Genomic DNA, 8,083 nt, shown 5'->3' with positions numbered 1-8,083 from the left:
GAGTGACTGGGAGAACTTCGGTCACGGCCTGTGACGTAACCACAACATCACTGTGGTTGAATAGCATACGCTGCACTCATCGCCTACTGGGCGCCCGCGGGGCGAAATGCCCAGCGTGAGCACCTCTGTTCTAGAGCGTCTATCGGCAAATACTCCCGTCGTAGCCAGTGTCGAAGTCAGTTCTTCTTCCTTTTACGGTTTGTAATAACTTCCTCTTTCCTCCAACTCTCTCCAGTACCTGGTCGTTCCGTACTCTTTCCATCCTTCTCCATAACCACATCCCAAATGCTTCTAGTCTCTTCTCATCTATCTTCTTTAGCGTCCAGCTCTCTGCTCCATATAGCACCACACTCCAAACAAACCATTTTGCCAGACTACTCCTGAACCTCAAGTTCAAGCGTCCACATAGGCGTCTCTTCTTTCCGTTGAAGGCTTCTTTAGCGGTGACAATACGAGTTCTTACCTCTCTACTGCTTTTCATATCATGCGTTATTATGTTGCCTAGATAATTGAAAGCTGACACTTGTTCAATATCCTTCTGGTTTATCTTAACTTTCGCCTCGTTCCCTCGTGCACAAATCGCCATACTCTTTGTTTTGTTCTTATTAACTCTCATTCTGTATTGCTCACAGGTTGTTTTACATTTAGAACTCTTTCATTCTCTGCTAACAACACAATGTCATCCCCAAATTGAATACACTCTAGTCTCCTACCACTAATACCTACTGTTCTCTTCCATCCAGGCATTTTGTGTGGAGCCAGGTAATTAATTGAGCGTTACAAGATTGATGAATTCAGTATTAAAGTTTGAATGATGTTATTGACGGTAATGTCGTTTTACTTGCTGTATTCTGAGACGCCGTTGATGTCGCAACTTTATATCGTAGTATTTTAACACGCTGGAACCCAACGGTACCGTATTGTAGAATGGAAACCCCATCAAATACTACCAAATTGAGATCTTGGGAACAGAAGGACGAGAACTAGTGAGAACACAATATTTTTATTTATTCCTAAAAATTACAATCCTTGGGTACGTGAATGGAATTATCCATGAAATGTCATTATAAATTTTGTACTAATTGTAGATAATAATTGCTTTTACGCAAATTAAGAGTAAAATTAGCTGCAAATTAATAAACACCACTATTACTAGAGAAATATATACATACAGTTTTTGAAATTAAAAAAATATTTCTTCGGGGCATCGACCTATGTAGATCTTTTGCCCCTACTGGCACCATATCTGAGGAAACTGCGTGTAATATGTAATGACGGAAGTGTAATGTGTCGAATGTGAGGAAAGGAATGTTAAGGACGACTCAAACACCCAGTCCTCAGGCCAGGGGAATTAATCATTACAATTAATAAACCCTGGCCCGTCTGGGAATCGAACCCGGGGCCGCTGGTTAACAGGCGGACGCGTTGCCCCCTACACTATAGATAGATAGATATTTATTGAATATAACAGGCGAATTTGCCCCGATACATGTCCACATGGACAGCTCACACCAAAAAGAAAAGAAAAGCAATTCCGGATTCCCTGGGTATGCCATGGGGTACATTGGATACTCCGGAAACGTGGCACTCCCAAGGTAGAATCACCACGGCAGCCATCCTGAGTCCCCCATGCCACGCTCATCGTCTCCACTTAATATTAAGACAAAATAAAATGAACAATAAAGGATAATAAAATAAAGCAAGAAATAATATTGGTGACTACTACTACTGTCTGGCCGTGTCATCACCCCTGGTGAGAAGAAGGCCACCCTCCCGATGATGACACGACCGGCCCTATCTGTGGGGCCCTAAGGAAAACCCCAACAATCCTACCAGATGACAATGCGTTTCTCTCACTATTCCATTGCGGCCTGCCACGTGAAACTGGAGCCGCTCTCCTCCCATATCCCGCCTCTCACGTTTCTCTCTTCTTTTACTTATTTGGAGTGGGCCCGTCCCATTCCGTCTTCTTACGGTTATGTCCTGCTCTCCCTTGTCCATCATTCCTTACCAGCTCCTAATATGCGTGAATAGTGAAAAAAACGCATATGTCCTAATGTATACAACCAAGTACCAATAATAATAATAATAATAATAATAATAATAATAATAATAATAATAATAATAATAATAATAATAATAATAATAATAATAATAGACAAAGTCTACCTTAAAACAACTAATCTGGCCCTACCCTGACCTTGAATTCACCACATGACCGTACACTCCACATGACCTTCACAACAGATTATGCTGCAAGAAGCGCTGACTGTACTTTACAACAGTTTCGGCTCACGCCCTTGTAATCACTACTGCTTACTCCGCATTCTTTGTTCCATGACCTAATTCCTCTAGATTCAAGTAAACCAAATGACAAAAATTACGTACAATCCTCAATATCGCAATCGGTAAGGCATCTACATTCCAAGATACCAAAACATCTACTCACTCACTACCTCGCCACCTCAACCTTTGTTATCACTTGGTCTTACTTAGCCTCCAGGCTCGAATTCAAACTACTTCACTATATCCACATCATCCACACTTCACTAGCTTCTAAATTTTCCAACAAACTCCAACGACTGAATATCCTCATACTCTTAACCACTTCTCCCTTACATCCTAACATATCGCCCTATGCCCCTTCCTCTTCCATTTTTTTCACACAGGAATTTTTTACCTGTTCAGTTCTCCTCCATTTTCCCATTCCTTAATAATCCACCTTATAATACCCTGATCATCCCCTTTACCTAAAATTTTCCGATGTTTGGCACTCAGTAAACTATTTATAATCTTATTTGTTTCTTCACACTTACCTAATAAGTGAAAATCACCGTTCTCAGTCCCATAAAGTATACATACTGCCTTATCTCTACCTATCTACCTACCTTATCTATTTTTATGTAGCCCCAACAACCACCATACCAACTCTCTTCTTCTCAACATATCAACGTATCTAATATTTATCCCCGTTACTTCCTCAACTTTATTAAAAATACTAAGGGAACTTCTTAATCTACTTTCGGCCAATAATTTCTGTCTACCAAGATCTCTAATCCTCCTTACCAGTACCTTCATCCCTCTTGCTTATGTCTTCGTCCACACCTATTCCCACATGTACCCCAGGCCTATCATCTCCAAGTATCCCTTAATTTTACCTAGCCAGCATCCCTTATACACACTCTTCCGTTGTTGTTCGTATGCGGCCTGTAATACCCTCCCTCCTTCCTGTCTTTTCAAATTCATCCAATATCTAAACTATTCTTTTCACACACTCAGATTCCAAATCCTCCCCACACATTATTTCCACACCTGCATTGGTTGTGGACGTCGGGAGCCCCTTCAATCTTACCGAAATTAGTAATAATTCGTTTTAACTCAATCCTTTTGTCGTCCAACCCCCAAACTTCAGCGCCATAGAGTACCCTCCCGAAAATCACCGATCTTAGAACTAACCTCAGGGTTTTATAATTGATACTCGGATATTTCGCTAGCAAGTTTTTGACTGAGGCTAGGGCGGCCCACCCTCTGTTTCTCGCCCTCCAAATATGATCATTCCAGGTGCCTGCCTTTACTATTAATAATGACTGCTAGATATTCTAATTTGCTTACCAGTTCCAACATTTCTCCCTGCACAACCCATTTCCCGTCATCCCTTCTTCCTTTGAGTGCCTGGGCTATTAGCATTTTAGATTTATTCCCATTTTCAAGGCCCATTTCTTCGCAAAATCCGACACTGCATTTAAGGCCTTCTGCATCCCCCCTGGGGTTAGAGTCATCAAAATCACATCATCAGCAAAAATCAATCCTGAGACCTCCACCCCATTAATTACCGGCACTGCCCAATTGCTTGCCCCATGCCCCTCCAATATATCGTTAATAAATAAAATAAACAAAATTGGCGATAATTTGCACCCCTGCTTTAAGCCCACCTTGGACTCTAATGGTCTGCTCAACCTATCGTCTCCCAATGTTACACAGAACCTGACTACACTATATATCCCCTCTACTGCCCTCATCATCTTTCCCGAAACCCCCAACCTTCCCAATTTCTCTAATAGAGCTTCCCTATCCACCTTACCAAACGGCTTTTCAAAATCGATTGCCGCCACATACACCTTCCTTCTTCACAGGCTCCTATACTTTTCCAGAACTGTCATCATTATCATTATCCACTGTTCTTTTCTTTCTTCTAAATCCTCCTTGGAAATCAGACAATACTTCATTTTTTCTACCAATTCACTCAACCTGTTCGCCAACACCCCTGTGTAAATTTTACTTAAGGAATCTAACAGAGATATTCCTCTATAATTATTCAAACTGTTTTTATTACCCTTCCCCTTATATATTGGATATACAATTCCTGTTTCACATTCCTTCTTCCCCTGATCAAAGATCTTATTAAATAGTTTCACTATGCCCTCTATCATTGTCTCATTTTTGCTAATTTCTTTCCAAAACTTATTATTGATCTCATTACAACCCCCTACCGCCCTGCCCCTGATTCTTTTTATCACTCTTGAGTTCCCTCCCTCGTAATTTCCTTGTCCAGATCGTAATTTGCCACTCTTCTATTTCTCCAAATTACTTCATCCTCCGTCTTCCTCCAGCATTCTTCCTCCTTACCCCCGAGTAATTTACCAAAGTAGCTCACCCACTGTACATCTTCAATGCTCTTTATCTCTAGACTCCTTCCACCCTTTATTATTCTGTTAATCCTTTCCCAAACATTTTCAATGCTGATTCTTTATTGATGGCTTCAGTTTGTTCCTCCAACCACGCCTTTTTTACTTCACAAATTTTCTTTATATACTCCTTCCTCAACTTACAGAAAACCTCCCTTTCTGCACCCCCACCTTTCTTTCTATACTCAACAAGAACTAGTGACAACGCCACTGAGGTCTGCAATCCGTGAATCTGTTATCCTACTTTACTGGGTGTCAGCACCCCAGAAACATGAAACATACTCGTACTTGAGGTAAAGATAAGCACCTTAGAGAATCATAAGGTAAAATGTAATATTTTTGATGCCAACTCATCCTCCTACTAATAATATTGTTACGTCCAAACCTGTGTTATCCCTCTTTGGTGTTTCCTGGAATGGATGGCTAAGCCAGACGGCACAACTCCCTGCCGGCCCGGGGACATCCCGCGGCCTCTCCTCTTTAGCTCTCTTCCTCTGGTTTCCCCTTTCGTCTTCTCGAACAAGAAACGAGAATCTTTCCTGCCTAGCCACACAGTGAAGATTCTAGTAGTCCATCATCAGAATATAAAAAGGGGGCTAGCCACAAACAGGCGGTTCAATATTTGGACTGGGGTGGCAGTAGTACTGGCTGTCAATAGTGTCCCACCAGTGTCAGAGTATCGTCGTATACTGAGCGGAGTACCCTGTATGTACTGCCTTGTAGTACTGACTGGAGTACTGTATATGTACCGACGTGGAGTGAGTGATTGGAGCTTGACGGCAGTAGTACTGGCTATCATCAGTGTCTCACCGGAATCAGAGAATCGTCGTGTACTGAGCGGAGTACTGTCTGTGAACTGCCTTGGAGTACTGTGTGTGTACTACCGTGGACTGTAGACTGCGATGGTGTCGGTGTGTGGAACACTTGGCTTGTCAACGTTGAGTAGTTCATGGCCACGTGAATTAACTGAGTTGATGTTGTGAGTGGCGGACTTTCTTCTTGTTCGTATCGGTCTGCATGCAACTGCTGTTGAAGTGACTGAGTATCCAGAGCGTAAGTGAAAGGTGAAGCCTGTCAATAAAGATTAAAGCCTGTACCAGGTAATGACTGCCCAGCAAGATTCCTGCTATAAGGGACTTGTAAATGGAGAACAATTCGTGTGCGTGTGGTCATTCATGGTTGAATATAATTGTGTATGTGTACTAATTGGATCCTCAAGAATGAAATTAGAGTGATGAACCAGTGTTTCATTCGTAACGATGTCGATGATTTTCAACTCATCAAGCACAAAGTAGTAGTTCTTCTTCTACTACTACTACCGCCTTTTCCCACATCTGTGAGGTAGTTGGTGCGAACTATGTAGCTTATGTGGATATGGTCCTATTTTACGGCCGGATGCCCTTCCTGACGACAACTCTGTGTGGAGGAATGTAATCACTGTTGCTTGTTTCTGTGGTGGTTGGTAGTGTGGTGTGTTGTCTGAATATGAAAAGGAGAGTTAGGACAAACGCAAACACCCAGTCTCGGAACCAGAATAATTAATCAATAGCGATGAAAATCCCCGGCCGGGGAGGCGAACCTGGAACCCTCTGAACCGAAGGCCTCAACGCTGATCATTCAGCCAAGAAGTCGGACAAGCACAAAGCAACAAACGTATTGAATGTTCTGAATCAGTGGCTTTGGAATATTTTGTGTACCCTGGTCGGATGTTCACATAGGTTTTACGATTGCAGGTCAACTGATGCAGAATTTTACGAGCTATTTGTGATGGAAAATCGTGCTTTTTGGTCATGTTGAACCTTGACCATATTTTTGAAACATTGCCTCTGGAAGGTCCGCCACTGTGGTGTACTGGTTAGTGTGATTAGCTGCCACTTCCTGGAGGCACGGGTTCGATTCCCAGCTCTGCCACGAAATTAGAAACGTGGTACGAGGACCGGAACGGGGTCAACCCAGCCTCGGGAGGTCAACTGAGTAGAGGGGGTTCGATTCCCACCTTAACCATTCCTCCAAGTGGTTTTCCGTGGTTTCCTACTTCTTTTGCAGACAGATGCCGGGATGGTACCTAACTTAAGGCTACCACCACTTCCTTCTCTCTTCCTTGTCCATCCGTTCCAATATTCCCATTCCCCTCTATAAAGCCCCTGTTCAGCATAGCAGGTGGGGCCGCCTAAGCGAGGTACTGGTTCCCATTCCCAGTTGGATACCCCGACCCAAAGTCTCAGGCTCCAGGACAGTACCCGTGAGGCGGTACAAGTGGGATCCCTCACTGCGTCCGAGGGAAAAACCAACCCTGGAAAGTAATTTGATTAAGAAAGAAAGGAAGTCTCTGGAAGTCTTAATCTTTACAATATCGAATTGTACAACAACTCAAGTAAAACCTAGACACCTTTTTAAAAATATCGACCACAACCCAGGATATAACAATTCTCAAATTTTGTAGTAATGAAAATAATAAGGCTTTAAGCTTATTAAGAATTTTGCAGTTTTCGGAGATGCAGAAGTGTCGGATGTATGTCCCACAGGGCTGGATTGTTTGAGCACCTTTAAATACCACTGGACTGAAACGGGACTGAACCCACCAAGTTGGGGTCTGAGACACTCAGACTGGCTCTCGAATTTTGAACTGCTGATTTAAAAGGGGTAAACAACCAGAATGGAACACGCATTGTTGTTAGAAGGGAACTCTTGAAGAATGGAATTATTGGAATAGAAAGGAGCAAGCAAGGAATGAAAAGGAAATGAAATTCTCGCCCTCTGGTACCATCAGGATTTTCAGTCGAGGTCTAAGAGGAAGGTATCAGGAGTAGTCTCGTGCAAGTAAGAGGGGTTAGCTCCGTACTGTGTCTCTATGCTTGTGTCTACTACAAAACGCAAATAACACGTCACATCGCTATCGGTATAACAGGCCGTGGTAGGCTATTGACACAACTTGATGACATGCGACAGGGAATGAAGTCATTCATTCCTTCAAGCACTGAGTGCGTAGTTTAAACTGGCAAGTGGCGACATTTTTTTTTCAGGTTGTCATATGTCTCGGCTGTCGACGCTGTCGAAGTATTCGTTGATCTGGTAAGTGAAGCACCCTCATTGAAAGCATTGTACAATTTTCTAACTATGAGCTTGAGAAATAATGTGCGAGTCTTCTGCCTCCTTGAATTTTAGTTCTTCGACTACCCTTCAAATGCCAAGAGCACGGAATGTCTTAAATTCCTTTGCCTACCTAATGATATTGCACCATGGCACTGAGTAGAACTTGTAGAGGAAACTAGATACTGAGGTGAGATAACGGCAGATAGCACCAACATGGCAAGATCGTAGTAAAAGCACGTACAAAATGCATCTGTCTGTCAAACGGTAATGTTGACGGTTCATGCCAAGTTACCTGACTTTATAAA

This window comes from Anabrus simplex, chromosome 7 (genome assembly GCF_040414725.1).
Source record: "Anabrus simplex isolate iqAnaSimp1 chromosome 7, ASM4041472v1, whole genome shotgun sequence".
NCBI lineage: Eukaryota > Metazoa > Arthropoda > Insecta > Orthoptera > Tettigoniidae > Anabrus > Anabrus simplex.
This window is presented reverse-complemented; position numbering follows the sequence as displayed.